This window comes from Manis pentadactyla, chromosome 7, assembly GCF_030020395.1.
Source record: "Manis pentadactyla isolate mManPen7 chromosome 7, mManPen7.hap1, whole genome shotgun sequence".
Taxonomy (NCBI): Eukaryota; Metazoa; Chordata; class Mammalia; order Pholidota; family Manidae; genus Manis; species Manis pentadactyla.
The window spans coordinates 108,923,133-108,940,268 of NC_080025.1; the positions used below are offsets into that span (position 1 = coordinate 108,923,133).

Consider the following 17,136-nt stretch of genomic DNA (forward strand, 5'->3'; position numbering starts at 1 on the left):
GGGATTTAGAGCTGTTTATCAGAACACACTGATGGGCACTCTCATACCATGTCCTCAGTCAGACTGTGAATAAACCCTGTCTTTCCTAAACATAACAGTCATGTTGATTTCAGCTGACATAGAGATGAAACTAGAATGAACATAATCCAGATTTATAATCACTTCCTTTATTCAAACAGGGACAAACTAATATAATCAGAGAAATGACAGCCCATTACTGTGCCTGCTGGCCCAGCCCTAAACAAAGCAACCTGACTTCTATTTTGGTGGAGAAATAAAAAAACAATGGGTTTCATGTTGGGAGAGAACAGATAAAGGTGCCAAGGGAAGGAAACATGAGTGAAAAGATCTTTAGCTGCATAAAGAAGAGGATGCTATTGCTAATTACAAGCCATCTACTCTGATGCTTTTTGACGCCCTTCCTGTTGGATGTGGGGGTCAGTGCGGGATGCAAGAAGGGAATTAATGTTCCCGGGTGCTACTCCACACCAGGCTCTCTGCCTAGCAATAGCTCGGGCTTTTACTCCCACATATACATTTTTATAATAAAACCTATAACAGCTAGAACCAGAAGTAGAAACAAGAAGTAGTGCAGTATTTTACAGGCTCTTAGAAAACCATTTTAAGAAATAATTATGGAGACAGAGCAACTAATTCTACCTTACAAAGAGTCCAAGTGGGAAGTTCATAGGTGTTAATAGTGACTGCTAATGGATGGATTCAAAGAGCAATAATCTCCTTCCATATACACATCTTTGTAAAAAAAAAAAAAATTCTTTCTTTCACTTACCACCCAGCCTTGATTTCTTCTAGGCTTTCTCCATCTACAACACTTCTTTATTTCACAAGGAATCTCTGCAGCAAGCAATATGCTCTCTCTTTTCCAAGTAGGTAAAGTGGTTGCAGCAGCGATGATAGCAGAAAGGGAGAGTGAAGAAAAATGAGTGTCTTCATGCTTTTCATCCTCAAAATTCTTTAAGTAAAACTTAATTTTGCTGGCGATTGCCCTTTAAATGTGTTAAATTAGAGAGAGGTAATGTACTCTACTTTTTCAATTTTTCCATTTATTAAAGGGTCTCTTTTCATGCATATAGCATACAGAAGTGCTGAGGGCAGACCTTAGCAGTGTATTGTTATATTGAGAAAACTAATACTCATATGACTAATGAGTATATTTTTCTTTATCTGGTTCATAAAAATTTCCCCAGTTACTTCTGAAATTATCAAAAACACTTATACAAAAGCACACAAATTCTCCATTCTCAGAACTCTGCCTCCCACTCCAGCTGTCATATTGTGACGGTTTGAGGCTATATGATCACGGATGGCTTTCGTTTTGATATCAGAGAAATGGTGGCTCATGTCTTTCATTGCTACAACCATTGCTTTATGTGAAGCACGTACGGTAATACTCTGTTCAAAATCAAGTCCTCTCCTCACTCTCATCCACCTCCCACATCCACCCACAAAACAAACGTTTTGAGTGAAACAATACTAACCATCATTCAGTGCATGGCTCAAAAACATATTTAAAATAAAGAAAATAGTTCTTAGGATTAGAATACATTTACAAAGCAATTTTACAAATCTCTGAATAGGGAAGAGTTCTTCCAAGGGACAAATTGAATTCTTAAAGAAAACCAAAGGGGAACCAGATGGACCCACAGTGAGGTTTTCAAACCAAGCCCTCTTCTCAGGGGCTGAGGTGTCTGGGAGGCCCTCCAGGGTGCTGAGGAGTGGTGTGCCCAGCTACCTGCACCGCAGCCTCGGCCATTTCTGCATTCCCTGTCTGATGCAGTAAGATTCTGTTACAGATACCTTCTGAATAATTACCAGTTTTTATTTTAAATAACTAATTTCATACACTAAAGACATTATTTATACCACAGTTTACCTATCAAAATAGTCTAGCATGCCAGCTAATATGAGTAAACCCTTCGTAGAAACAACCAAGGACAACTGCTTCAGTACAACCACTGCTTTTGCTTCTGTCATTTTTATCAAGAACAGTACAGGTTTTAAAACATGTTCACGTTGTCTGACACTCCTCCCTACTGAAGGTAACTCCTGGTTCCCCTCCCCTCAGACTGGCCTTTTCTAACACATAGGATATTGTGGAGATGATGCTATATGATTTTCAAGGCTAGACTACAAAAAGGATACAGCTGCCATTTAACCATCTCTGTCTCAAAGTTTGGCTCTGGGGTAGATCAGCCATCCCAACAAGCACCAGTTTACCAGCCATGACAATGAGCCGCCTTGCTACAGATCGCCCAGCACTTGCTGGGCCTTCAGATGACTGCAGCCCCAGAGGACTAAGGAGAGACCCTGAGCCAGAACCACCCAGCTATGCTGCTCCTGGATTCCTGACCCATGGAAACTCTGAAAGATATTAAAGGTTTATTGTTGGTTTAGCCACTAATTTGCAGGGGCTGGGCGGGGTGGGGGGGGCGGTGAGATAATTTGCTATGCAACAATAAATCACCAGTACAAGAAGCAACTCCTTAACTTTTGTTTTTGAACAGCTTCACAACATTTAGGCTCTAGCCAAACTAGATTATTTATCCTTCCCTAACACCTCCTCTTGAAGTCCCCATTCTTCTCCCTCCCCCCCCCACACTTGACTCCTCAGCTCACGGGGAATCTTTCCCTCCTCGCAGCCCAGCCCCGGAGACCTTTTCTGAGCCTCCCTTTGCACTTGATCTTTTGTGTTCATTATTTGTGTGTCTGTCCCCTCTCCCTGGCCAGACTGAAAGACCAGGAAGGCTGCGTTTCTAAAGAAAGTCACAATCAACTTAGAATCCACACAAAATACTTTGCACACAGCAGGCATTCAGTCAATTTACTGAACAATAGAAGGAAATACCAGTTGGTGAAACATGGCAAATAGGGCAACCACCGAACGAACCAAGTCATCCAAGGTCATGTCTCACTTCTCAGAGGAAATCCCCAGGGCCAAAAACGAGTGTCCATGTGACATGCAAACTTACAGCCTCTAGTTCTCTTTTTCTGTCCCCAGCCTGTCAGCCAGTGAAACACCCTTTGGCACTTTCCTGAGAACTCTGGGAAAACCTGCAAACAGCCATGTGAAAGGGCGAATGACGAGGAGCTGACTTGTATCTGCCGGGGTACTTTCGTATCAAAGTAACATTTAGGGGAAATATGAATCATATAGTAATGAATGGGTATCATGGCATTATGGCATTCATTTTGCTAAGAAAAAAAAAAACTTTCTTGGATGTTAGCAGCCAAGCTAGTCACTTAACTAGGTCTACAAGACGGTTATATGGGAAACTGAAGTATGCAAAATGGCATCCCAGAACATCCTGTTGGAAAATTTTTCTGTACTTAGAGATAAATACAGAAGAAAATCACCAAAAATATCTTAGGGTGGTAAAACTCTATACACTGCATATAGGATATCAACACATATACGGTGGAGAAGAGATGGGATTAATATCCTCATGGCCACTGTAGACATTTGACTGCCTCTCAAGCATCCATGTTTTCACTCACTCTTTCTAAATACTACCAGATTTTTGTTCTGGCATTGTTTGATCACCAGCCTGCTCATTTGCTAGGGGAATTTGTCCCATGTCCAGCTACAAAGTTCAGTTCCGGCAGACAGAGAAAAACAAAGAGAAAACAAACCGTAAATGACCTAGGGAGTGGCTGATGCAAACCAATTCATTTTTATAGCTCACGACACCTCTAACCTTATCACTTACATAAGCTTTTACTGTTTAAGTCACTCAGCACTGGGTCCTCTGTTATTACAATCAAAATCATCCTAACTGCTACACAGGAAAACCTAAACCACACATCACAGATGCATTATGACAAACCTCATCTGCTGGAACAAAATAAGAATAAACAAGCAAATAATTGCCAAGTACATCCTCAAAACATGTAATAATACTTTTCCTCTTGGAGAATGCAATGCACAGAGTATATATTAAAGGCCTTAAAAGTTCCTGAAATTAAAAAAAATGCTACTTAACCTTTTTAACTAGTTTATCTAAATTAATTTGACCTCCTATTATGTATCACACAAAACCAAGTAACACTGTTTGTTCTGAAACACATACTTTGGGCCATAGGTTTCAATCTTGATAACAACTGAGTCAACTCTCAAGGTTATGGGTGTAGGAAGCCTGTAAATTTCTTAATTCCATGCTAATTTCTCTTGCAACCTGGAGCCCTATTAGGATATCTCCTACTGCTTCACACATAGGCCTGTGCAAATTAGCACCATGTCAAGCGAACAAAACAGATGAAGCAAAATGAATCAATCTATTGGCCCCAAATCCACATTACAGGAAAATGCAGAGGCTTTTGAATCACTGCAAAGTTCTAGATTACATCTGGAGTTCTTTCCTCAAACACAAAGGTTTGCCTGTATCTGTAACATCAAGAGTGTAGGGAGAGGAGCTTTGGATCCCAAGTCAGAATACCTGGGTTCAAACTCTGGCTCTACCACCCACTTGCAAGTGTGTAACCTTGGCAAGTTTGTTTCCAGGCTGCAGATCCTCACTACAATGTGAATTCCAATAGACACTACTTAAAAATCTAGTATATAAAAAAACTGATACAAATATTAAATAATAATAATCCATCTAAAGTAAGTTAGCACAGTGCCTGGGACATAGTAAGGGTGCAATAATGTCTATTGTGTGGTTGTAATAAATAATATTGATAAGGAAAATAATTAACATACAAAAGACACACCAAAAGGTACATCAGAGCTTCAAGGGAAAAGAAACATGAATTAAAGTAATAATAACTCTCAATGTAAAGTAAACGGATCCTACTTAAACATTAATTCTTGATTACTTGCTTGCGAAGAAGAATGAACGGGATATATTAAAAATAAATAGCACCTCAAAATTCATAAACCAAATATCTACAAGTATATTTTCAACACATCTTAGAATAAAATTCCCAGTGCATCAATAGACACACATACAAATGAAATTCAAAGAATATTCCGTAATGAAATCTGCAATCTTTCTCACAATCAGCATTTCAGATGATCAGCACCACTAAATGAGCATGCAAATTCAAGCCTGTACTTTCAGATTTGCAATTGACTTGTCACAGAAATACGTGAACGAGTTATAGATAATTCCTTTATTGGACTTCAATCTAAAGCTAAGCTTTATTTAGGCCTTCAACGTGTAACATCTATTTTCTAAGTCAGATATGCTGCCAGCTGTCAAACTGGCAACACAAACTTCACAAAGATGAAGCAGGGAGGAAAACAGCAATTTGACTTGCACTCAACTCTTGGGTTTTACCTTGAAGGATAATATAATGAACATACATACTCTCCTAAGCTATGGACCAGGTTTAAAATCTTGGGAATCCCATTTCCACTGAATAATTAGGCTAACAGAATAGGGTTCAGACTATGCTATTTGCCAGCTTCACGTAACCCTGGCCACCTCACGCAGCAGCCCAGGCTGTGCCCCTGAAATCCTGGCTACAGTGTCATTCACTCCAACCATGGTATGAATTACACCTTGGAGCTCAGCGGTGCACAGGCCACATGCCTTACAGGGCAATCCCAAAAGGATAGACATATTTGCTCAGTCCAGCTCAGGCCTAGATTATCTAGAACTTGCCCAGGAGGATTTGCATCCACTAAAAAGAACAGTATAAGTTTCAATCAGGCAAATAATTGAGCAAAAGGGGTGCTGACAACAAACTTGGGAGCAAAATTTGTGTCCCTGGGGTCACAGCACAGAAAGAGAACCTTCTGCTTTACCTCAGTGTGACTTCGTGTGTGGCTCATTCACTTCCTCAATCTCTCCCTGAACTTGCTTGTGAAATCAAAGGACTGTAAGTGGCCATAAAAGCTAACCCCTACTGAGCCTCTCCTAAAAGCCAGATACTACCCCAGCATTATCTCATTTAATTCTCACAACAATCCTATCAGAAGACACTATTATTATCTGGTGTTCTTATAAAGAAGAGGAAAATGCCATGCAAAGACAGACACATGAAAGGAAGACAGCCACGTGAAGATGGAGGTGGAGACAGGGGCTACGGAAGGGCTGGAGCTACCAAAAGCTGAAGGAGCTCAGGAAGGACCTCCCATAGAGGCTTCCCAGGGAGCACTGCCGGTATCCAGAACTGTGAAAGAACAAATTTCTGATGGTTTAAGCCATCCAGTTCATTGCAATTTGTTAACACTAGGAACTTAATACTGCAATCTCACTGACTGCCTTTTCCCTGCCTACACTTTCCACTTAACTGACCTGTTAAAGAAGAGAAAACTTCCAGTCCATGATACTTTTATAAACTTGACAACATTACAGGCAGAAAGTACAACATATTTTGAACTGTCTTGAATAGTATTTTTGTATCAAAGTTGAAAAGAGAGTACTCTACCCCTAAATATAGATCATCACAGGTCATGCCTGCTCCCCCAACTTCAGCTGCTCCTGCAGCCTGCAACTCTGCTGTCCTCTAAGCAGTTAACGACTTCAAAACAGACTCTTTGCAACATGCTGCATCTGGTGACCCAGCCCAGTTAATTGCAGTGAGGTAGGTGAGGCCCACTGCAGAGTCCAGAACCTGGAATTGGATCTGCTGAGGCCCCAGGGGTGAGCAAGGCAGAAAGCACAGAGAGAGGCAGCTTCAGTAGCTGGCGGAGAGTGTGCTGCACCAGCAGAATTCTGTACCTGCGGAATATCAGGGCCAAGGATGTGTGAGAGTCAAGCCAAGTAACCAGGTCAGTATCTGCAGTTCAGACTTGGCATAAGAAACATTAGAGGGCCAATCTAGGAATATACAATACTCCAGGTATAGACAGATAGTCAGAATCAGATAAATCTTCATGCAGGTCTTATAAGGAGGTGTCAGTCACCAGGCTGGGGCTGGGAGGCAAACTTCAGATTCTGTACAGAGAGCCAATAAGGCAGGAAGAAGGCACTAGTGTGAGCTGAGAGCCCGGCTCTCAGGGGGTTACTCTGGTAAGGATTCTGGCACTTGGAATATGACAGAAACCAGGAACAGAACCCTAGTCAGTTAGGGAGAAGAGCATCCAGGGTGATCTGACCAGGAGGCATTGGTCGCCACCGTCCTAGAGACTCCTCCAGCAAGCCCACCCCCCAAGCCCCAAGTGCTGGGCCTGCAAGGGAGCACAGGGCAGAGAGCACAGAGATGGCTGCTCAGGAAGCAGGTAGGCTCTGACCCCCAAGAGCCTTTCTGAACTCCTTGGCTAAATGCAGCAAAACATTTTCTGGTAGAACAACTTTGGATTCCAAACTCTATTCTAGAATTTCCATGAAAAAATACTCCCAACCAGTATTGCTAAAATACTTATAATCAAAAATCTAAATAGAAAAGCATACTAATTGAAAAAAGAGTTGTATTTTTAACCTTTGTTATAGCACTTGGTGAACAGCAGAATTAATTGGAATATTAGGAAGGAGATAAAGATTTCTATGACTATGCTATCTGGAAATTTCAATAAGCTCCAAGTTTTTAGTGGTTGGGTGGGTTTATTTTATCTGTTTTTCATTAAAAATAAAAGTTTTTTTCTTTATTGTTCTCTTGGGGCTATTGTGAAGATTAAAGGTGATATGGAAACAATAAAATACTAGGTAAATTTAAGACTGCAATATTGCTATTTATATGGGAGAATCAATAATATTATTATTTAAATAATTATATACAATTTTCAAGAGGCAGAAAACTATAAAGATGAGAATAAAGTGTGGTCCTACATCTGCATCCAGAATGACCAGTAATAACATTTTCATAATTTCAGTGTTTTTACATTTACTCACTATTTACATAATTTGGATTATACTGTTTATATAATTCTGTTTTCAGTTTTTGTATGCATTTTTCCTTGTATAAAATGTTTTATCATCATTTGTAATTACTACAATAGTCCATTGTATGGAAACACAATTCAAACATTTATCTATAATCAGATAATCAGGATGTTTTCTTTTTACATACGACTAATGTAGACTGAACATTTTCAAACATGTTTTTGCTTAGTATGAATGATAAAACACAAACATGTATTAAACTCTTACTAAGTTCCATATACTGTGCTAAGCATAATGTACTACCCCAACTGATTTTGATACCAACACTTAGTAACATGCTCTGCTTATGCCGATTTTATAAATATGGTGGGTGGAAAAGTTAAGGAATGTGGAGTAAAGGTTGCTGGGTTCCAATCCATCTGGATCTGCCTCCACACCTGTGCCCTCAGCCCCTCAAAGCATGTGGAGGCTGAGAGGTAAGCACACAAAGGGCCCTGGGTTCTCAGCACATTGGGCCACATGGCTCCCCAGAAAGGCTGGAGCAATTTTATTCTGAAGAGCAGTGTGAGGTAACTGGCCTGGAATACTCTCACCAACACTACATGCTCTGTGGGGGCACCGAGCGAGGACAGTCTGCTTAGATCTCAAGTAGGGGAGAAACACATTCCCCAATCAGGTATCTAGGGACACAGAGACATTTACTGTGATGCTAAGGAAGCTTAATCCGCAGGGTCCCTCACTTGATCGAGCTATTTCCGTTCTCACTCTAAATGCATACTCACTTTTGTCCTCAATTTTGTTGTTTCTTAAAGTGAGCCCCAAACTTGCACAAGCTTTAGGCCCTACAAAACCCGGATCCACCACTATCAAAGGAGAATATCTGGGGTCATGGCAGCTGCAGTGCTGTATGTTCAATAAACCAACTGCATTTTCTACAACCACACTGCTCAGATACATTTTCCAGTCTCCTCTGCATTTGGCCACACCTGTAATTGAGTTCTGCCTAAAGGAAAACAGGTAGATGGGTAGTGTGATAACTAGACTTTGATGCCCAGGGTGATGCCAGTGACCAGCACTGGACTTTGAAGTGATCAAAAACTACTCTTATTGGGTTGTCACTGATACTTTAGGGTCACTGTAACAGCATATAAGCATGGTGACTAAAGCAAAGGCTTCAGAGAATTTGCCACACGTCTTGGTAGCTCACTTTGCATGCCTGTGTCATAATTATCTAGCTGACTAGCATCTTTTCACTCTCATTTCCAACCAAGCAAGCCCAAGTAATTTGCCCCAAGCATGCACATTTGTACTGACAGCCTTAGATTTCATTGCCGGAAACTCTCTTCTGTCACATGGTGAGCAAAAGTAAAGCCCAGAGCCATAAGCCACATCTTCCTTTTAAAAGCACACTCTGAGCATTAGAGGCTTAACTCCTTAATGAGGAGACAGAGTGAGTGGCAGTTACAGTTTCCACCAAACACTTTAGAATCCTGAGTTTTCTGCAAAGGAGCACAGATGTTCCTATCTCTGACAACAGCCAGAAGCTTCTTGCCAACACATCAGCCCATTGCAAGACAAAAACAGACACAAATACCAAATATATGCCAAGTTCTCTCTCTCTCAAATAGCTTTTTTCTCCCTATTTCCTTATTTTAGCCAACTTAACTCTTTCTACCTTTTCTACAGCATATTTTCTGATCTCCTAGCACCCAACATTTTGCAGTTATCACCAAGAGAGCTCAATATTCCTTGCAACCTTCAGAACTCTGCTCTAGAATCCAGCAACCTCCTCTAGCACCTTATCAAAATATCACAGTTCGTTTGGGCTGCAGTGCTCTCTCCCCAGATGCCAAAAATCTCCTCCCTTATGAGGATAGTCCTCCAGATTACAAAGCTAAACAAACTCAAAGGCTGGAGATTCTCTAATATGATCACATCTTCTAAGCTCCAGGCTATACTGAAACTATCATCTCAATTCAACCCTGGCTTCTTCACGATTGAATATGCAGCAAATGGATGAAGCTGCCAAAGGACAGAAAATTAAAGGCTTTATCAAAATTAAGAGTTGCAATGGATTTTTTCTAAATGCTCTCCCAAGACGGGGATGAAAGAGCCATGCCTCATAAACAGCAGCAGGACAGAGTGGGCCAGAAAGGTGAACCACTTTCCTTGGCCAAAAGTGGCCTCTGTGCTCAGAGTTTACAAATGCCCTGGGATTTAAACTCAAGGAGTTGGAGCCAAAGTGATGGGCCTTGGTGTTCCTGACCTGAGTGAGACCAGGGAGCCGAACTATGCTCCCAAAATGCAGACAAGAGGTGCCTCTATCAGCCATACAAACGATGACCTTTAAAGAATGTGGTTCACAGCCCACTGCATTGTGCAACTGAGATACCTGTGGCCTATCTGACTCTCTTTAGCTCTCATGATTAGAACATCTGGCTAATGAGATTAAACCCAATCCCAGCATAAGGAAATCAGCTTTCCTCTATTTCAACACCACAGACTCATCCTTATCCCAACTTGAAACAATTTCACAAAGTAAGCAAACAACACTTATTGATTATTAATTACATAGATAGCATCCAGAGGAATAAATTCAATGAGGAAATGAGTTTGCATTATCAAAATCTTTTCCGGCCCTAAGAGAGTCTTAGTTCTGTGAATTTAGACAAAGAATTTACATCTGTCAGGCCAAGAGGTTAGATGTTATTGGCTTAATACATCAGATTTTTTTCTCCCAAAAATCTGTGCTTCCTTCTGGCCTAAGGGACCTGGTACAAGTCTCAACACAAGAACAACATTAAGAGAGATGCTTCATGTGATTTTCCTGCCTATTTTAGAGGAGTCAGCTGCTGGCAGAAATACACAACACTTTTAGGGAATTCTGTTTAGTCATGAGGCAATTGGCTTTCATGATTTTAAATGTTTTGGTGGATTTTAAAATGCTTAAACAGGTGTACAAATAGACAGATGAAGCAGGCAACACCTGCCTTCCTATTTAGGGAAAGGGTTTTGGAATTAGTTAACTGATTGTAAAAACTCCAAAATGCATTCTAGTAATGATGCACTCTAAGATTTCTTTGAAAATAAAAAACATCAGATAAGCATGATGCACACTAAATCAAGTCACAGGGTCTGAAAACACCTCCAGAGCACATTTCATAGCTCCTTCTCAGCCATAGTGGGTGCCATTTAAATACCTGTCTATTTATAGTTCATAATAAAAGTTACCATTTATTGGGAACTTCCCATGTGCCAAGGCTGTTAAGCACTGCATAGCACCCTTTAGAGGTCTGGATTATTAATATCCTCATTTTACAGATGAAGAAATTGAGACTCAGAAACAACATATAACATGGAGAATGTGGGATTCAGGCCTGGCTCTTTCAGGCTCCAGGATTCATTCTCTTTGCCCTGTACCAATGTCTTCCACATTACAGATTATTTCCTAAAAACATAGAACAGAAAAAAGCCTGCCATTTCCCTTCAATAACATATGCCATAATTTCATCACTCTTTGTAGTCAGACATTCCTCTTATAACGTACAGTAAACTCTTACAGATACAATTAAGCCTGTTTCTCTTTACCCAAACTCTAAAAGCTCTCTACTTGCTTTTACTTCTGAGACTAAATAAAACTTACAGCTTGCCATTGTATTTTATTTCTCAAACTTCTATTCCAATTCCTTTTTATATAATAGTTCTTTTCTTCTTTCAACAGAAATAAATGTCTGATTTTGCTGTGATCCATAAAGCCATGTAGAATGAAATAAACAATTCTTTTTCAGGGAAATACTCTCTTGAGGAAACCTAGATTTCCATGAGACACTCAGAAATGAATCTGACAGATGTTGTCAGATGCATTTCCTTTTCTCTCCTAAGTTGTAAGCACCCTCTACTAGAGAGGCTGCATTTCTAACCACCAAAATGCCCCTCTCTGAAATTGATGATACCCTTTTCCAAAACTAAATGATCTGCTGGAGATGAGTATTGGGTGAGTGCTTCTGAGAGCTGTGCTAAGTGGACCTCATAGGTGTGGGCCCCTAAGAAACAGGGAATCCCTTGTGGAACACAGAGAAAGGTCCAGCATGGCACCTTCCACAGGACAACAAAGCAAAATGCAAAGAGCCATGAGCATGCAGCGTCAGATCGTCATGTCCTCTGCGGCAGATGATCTTCCGCAGCCACCAAATTCCTTAGGGAAGAAGATATGCAAATGGAAAGTATTTACTTTGTTGACCTTTATCTTTTCTACTAGTGTTGACTACCTGGGCAGCTCAGAACCTAATGGACTCAGAGACCCCTCCTACTGTACTGACATCAGCCATTTTTCAAATGTTTGAAATGTACAATGCAAAGGAAGCTGTGCATCCATCAAACCTTTTAAGCATACATAAGCAAAGATTTTGAAGGCCCAAGTGTCCTATACAGTTCAGAAAATAACAGATGGACAGATTACCCAGTACTAATACATAGCCTCCCCTAAGTCAAGCCATGTAATAAGATTCTGGGTCCCACCTCTATTGTATCTGAACAAACTATACAGTCCTCAGAAATCTGTTGATATTAGCAATTTGAGTAGAGTCTTAGAGATTCTGGCACTTTAGCAATATGGCCAAAAGCCCAGCAATCAAAAAACAGATGTGATCTGAAAATTCTAGCCAATGAAATAATTTAGCAATGCTGAGAAACTTGTAAAGATGGTTTTCAGACATGATTGTTTCAAAAATAATCTTCTGATGACTGTCTAGGTCAATGTTCTTCAGGTCTGAGCTTCTTAGCAGGGGTGACCAACTGACCTACTTCAATCTAGAAACCTCCCAGAATATTATGTTTTTTAACTTCCCAAAGAATAATCCACACCAAAACTAAGGGCAACTTTTTAATTGACCATTTTGTTACAGAATAGGAAAGACCCTAAATCATCAGCAGCTCATTCATTTATTCAACAAATATTTATTGAAGATGCTTTCCTGTCCTGTGCTAGAAAATGGGAAACAAGATAAAAAAGGCATTCCTCTGTCTTGAGAAGATGCAGACAAAAATAAGGATTTCCAATTTTCATAGATATACTATTTCCTAAAATATAGATCTGTCTTCCTGTATCTTTTTCTCATTCATTTGCTCACTACTGTAGCCCACATTCCAGAATGCCTGACCCTTGGGAGGCAGTGAATGTATACCTGTTGAATTAATTAATTAATGACACAAACTCTGCCAACAATTAGTTTTGACTTTGGCTAAGTTATCATGGACCTAAGATTGCTCATGTGTTAAATGAGTTAAAAGGATTAGGTTAGGTCCCAAATAGGTCCACCACAGAATATTGGTTCTGCAAAATGTAACAGGTTTTATTGGAGAAAAAGGGAACCTGAGGTTGACTGAGTTTAAAAACCATCAATATTACAGAAGAAAACAGATTTCTGACTGCAGATTTCTCAGCATTTAGCATGCCAAGGTATAAAGGGAGTCTCCCCAGGAAAGTCCTCTGAGAATCCCCTACCCCAGGAAAGTTACAAAACCCTTAATTCACAAGTCTTCAGGCAAGTCTCTGAGCCCCTGGTGCCTAGCAGGTCAGCATACATTTTAAACTTTCAATAAATATTTGCTCCACAGACCTTTAAATTTCCTAACAAAAGGATCCCTTCAAAGTCTTCTTTGATGTTAACTATTCTCATTGACCTAAGAGCAGCGGATGTGCAGTCCCATCTTTGCATTCAGCTGGGTCCTTCTAGCTCTATGACCTTGGGCAAGTTATTTACCCTCTCTAAGCTTGAAGTTTTCTTATCTATAAAACAAGAATATTAATAATAATTCATTCTAGGGACTATAGTGAGAATTAAGTGAGTAACACATATATGTCACTTGGTATCACACACAGTAAACACTTGATAAAGGTTAGCTGCCCTTGTTATTATTCACAAATGCAATGTACTTTGGATTCCAATGTTGGATTCTCAATGTCATCACTAAACGGACTTTGTTCAGTTGCTCCCTATCTAGCCTCATCACAGGCAAAACACAGGCGTTGGACTCCATCATCGTTTCCCAAACTAGTTCCTCAAATACCATTTTCCAGCCCTATTACACTTAATATTTCTCTTAAGATTATTTCACCATAGTCTCATCCTAAACAAGAAAATCTATGAAATTACAGGTTTGATGCACTTGTTATATTTTTAATCTAATATGCATGAAAATGAATAAACAATTATTTAGATATATTTTAAAAGCCAGCATTAATACCTAATTCATCTTCAACACCATACACTGGGAAACATTAACTTAGGATCTCCAAGGTCCTTTTAATAAAAGATTCTGTATCTTCTCTACTGAAAAATCACGAACTAACCTTCGCAAATGCTAACCTGATCCCCCTAAGGAAGTATTATGGTTCAGATAATCAAAGAGACCCTTTTAGAAGCTACATTCAAATCATTTAGCAGATGGAAATCAGAGATGATGAAGGGCATGAACTGACTCTCTGACTTTCTGAAGCAAGAATGGCATTTAGAATTCTCTCTCAAGTTCAGACATTTCAGCTCTTTTTCTCTGTCAAGCAAATTAATGTGTGTACTTATTTGGAACAAAATGGTTTGCCAAAATAGACTATTCTGCAGTTCAATTTACAGTAAAATATGACATTTCTAGAATGTGCTAGAGAGGTCATCCTAGCTGGGAGGTAGGGAGACATTTTTAAGATATGTTTTGGGCTAAGGCTTTTTAAAATGCTAAAGCTAAATTTCACAAAAGCGCCTAACAGGCTTAATGGCACCCAGGCAAGAACAAGAGCACCTGCTCCTCCCAACCCCAGAAAAGCACATGTTGAACTCTGACACTCAGATGAAATAAAATAACCCCAGTCACGTCAGCCTGAGGTGGCAGTGACCAACGCTGCAGATATATCACAGCTCACTTGAGTGCAATGTCACCCTCCTTCAGATGTCAGCAAAACCGAAGGCATGATAAGGTGGTAAAAACATAAAGAATAGTGTAGATTAATCATACATAAAGTGACCAAGGATACTATTTTGTGAATATTTTATGGGCCCCAAACATTCAGCCCTTTCACGAGTAGAAAAAAGTGTAAGTGGTAGTCTATAATATCTTTGCTAACATCTTTAACTTTGAACTGCAATTATTCTAAAGCCATTTTAATAGCTGTCACTTACTCATTTCCAGGCAGTAGCAAACTGTAGTTAGAGGAGGTGGTTGCTGACAGCTTACTTCTGTGAATGGCACACTCTCTCATTGCTGCTAAGCCTGTGACACTCCCACAGGCATGAAAGTCCTGCTAAGAGGAACAGTAAAGACAAGGGTGCCAGGTCTGCCAGTTCAGAGGCCTTTGTTACTCCAGCTGTGCCCCACAAAACTCAGTATTTTCTATCTCCTGCTAAAAGGGGGAGAAAAATCAGTTTTCCCCATATGTACTCCAAAAGCATTTTGTCAACATGAAAGATGCCTGTGTGAGAAGGGGTGTGTCTGTGTGTGTGTGCGTGTATGCGTGTGTGTGTGTGTGTGTGTGTGTGTGTTAGAGGAGGATGAGGACAGTGATTTCAATTGAAAGGAATTAATATTCCAGGCATTATTAATAAAATAATCTTCGCCATCTTACATCACACAACTCAGGGAAAAGAGAACTGGGTCAAAGGAACAAAGCAGTCCATAAAAAATAAAACATTTTTGAAGTTAAAATAGCACCTAATAAAAAAAACTGAGTGATCTCTTTTGGCACCTGAAAAGTGGCACAGCCTGTCCCCCAAAATTAAAATTGTATGAATATAAAGATAACTCTTCAGTGGAGCTTTCAGAACTGAGGCTAATGAATCCAGCTATGTTGCTTCTTAGCAGTCTTGGCTAAGGGGATCATTGGACTCTGGATGGGAACTGGGTAAAACCAGTGAAAAGCAGTGGCTATGCTTAGACCCTGTCACATCTATGTCACCTGAATGACAATCAGGAACCAGTTCCTTGCAATTACATTTCTTTTTGTAACACTGGTTCTTTTTCAAGTCAATATGCAGCCTAAAGATCAAAACAATTTTTTAAAAGGGTGTATTAGAAGGATCCCTAGGAAAGTTTTTTCAGCCTTCATGTTTTCAAAAACTCTAAGACTCAGCAGATGAAAGTAGAGCAAAACACAAATTATTGCCACTCAGAAGATGAACTTTTACTTATTAATTAACATTCTGTTCTTAATCCAAAAACAGGAGTAACACGTACAATGTACAGTGCTTACGCACCTCTTATGGCAAAGTGTTACCTTTTCCCTCAGGCTTTCTTTATCCTCATCTAAATGTGTTTAAATTTAAGATGCAGTCTTGGCAGTGTGTGCAGTTCAATGATGCAAATAGTGTGGGATGGCACCACCCAGAACTCTGGGAGTGGGAGGGCAACCAGGAAATCAGCTTTCCTTTCCTTAGCTGACTATTCCATCCAGCAGAGGATTTAGGCACACACAGTGATGGCTGTCTCTTTCCACTGGGAAGGGAGGAGTTATAGACGGGAATGCCAAATTTTGGGATGTAATTGTATTTGCAAAACACCTCAGTTGTTGGTTTCCAACTTGTCCTCTTCTCTCCACTTCTCTTGGTGATGCCACATCCATCCTGGGGGTCCCAAGACTAAAGGACGGAATGAAGTTACCTCTATAATGATCAGAACTTTGGAAGGAGGGGCTAGCAGAGATTAAGCAACTCAACGGGCAGCCCCAAAGATGTTGGAGAGATTCGTTTGAAATATCCCTTAAATCTCTCCTAAACTTGCTAATAGGAAGAGAGAAGGACTGATTTTCAGGTTCACCACTCTCCTATCTTGCCAGCCTGGGAAAATTCCCCTTTAGGCATATTCTCCATGCCAGGCAGTGGGCAGGGCATGGAGGATGAAAAGATGGTGGTGCCATCATTACATTCAGGAGCTCCCAGGCCAGCAGAGAAGGAAAAGTAAACCAGCACAAATTGATGAATTTTGCTCTTGTTCTCTGTTTCGCACAGAGCTATGAACTAATTCTCTGTGGAGGGCCAGTCAGTCAGAAGTCAAGAAGACTTTACGCAGAAGGCATTTAAGAGGGCATTAGGAGCTACAAGGAAGAGGAACCTTGAAGTCACCCAAGGTCTCCAAAAGGGGCCTCTCACAGTTAGCTGGGGCGCGGGGGTCTCTGTATGAATACAGACTCCAGAGCCCTCCCAGAATCTGGCTTTCTGGTGCTGAGGGCCCGGATTCTAATTTTTTTCAACTGCTACAATGATTCTGAAGCAGCCAATCCATGGATTTTTGCTTGGGGTCCACCCATCATGTCTAGCACCCTCCCTCCACATTATACAGCTAAGAAAACAGGCCACTGAGGGGG

General features: G+C 40.4%; 1 protein-coding gene across 6 annotated transcripts in view; it reads right to left on the reverse strand.

Moving 5' to 3' along the window:
* ELMO1 (engulfment and cell motility 1) overlaps positions 1-17,136 on the reverse strand; it is a 507,053-nt gene that overhangs the window by 473,935 nt on the left and 15,982 nt on the right. Inside the window, exon 2 of one of the 6 annotated variants that reach the window (XM_057504658.1) lies at positions 791-878. The exons of the other annotated variants lie outside the window; for them this stretch is intronic. The gene's annotated coding sequence lies outside the window, so the exon portion shown is untranslated. The remainder of the gene's footprint in view (positions 1-790; positions 879-17,136) is intronic. 6 annotated transcript variants of the gene reach the window in all.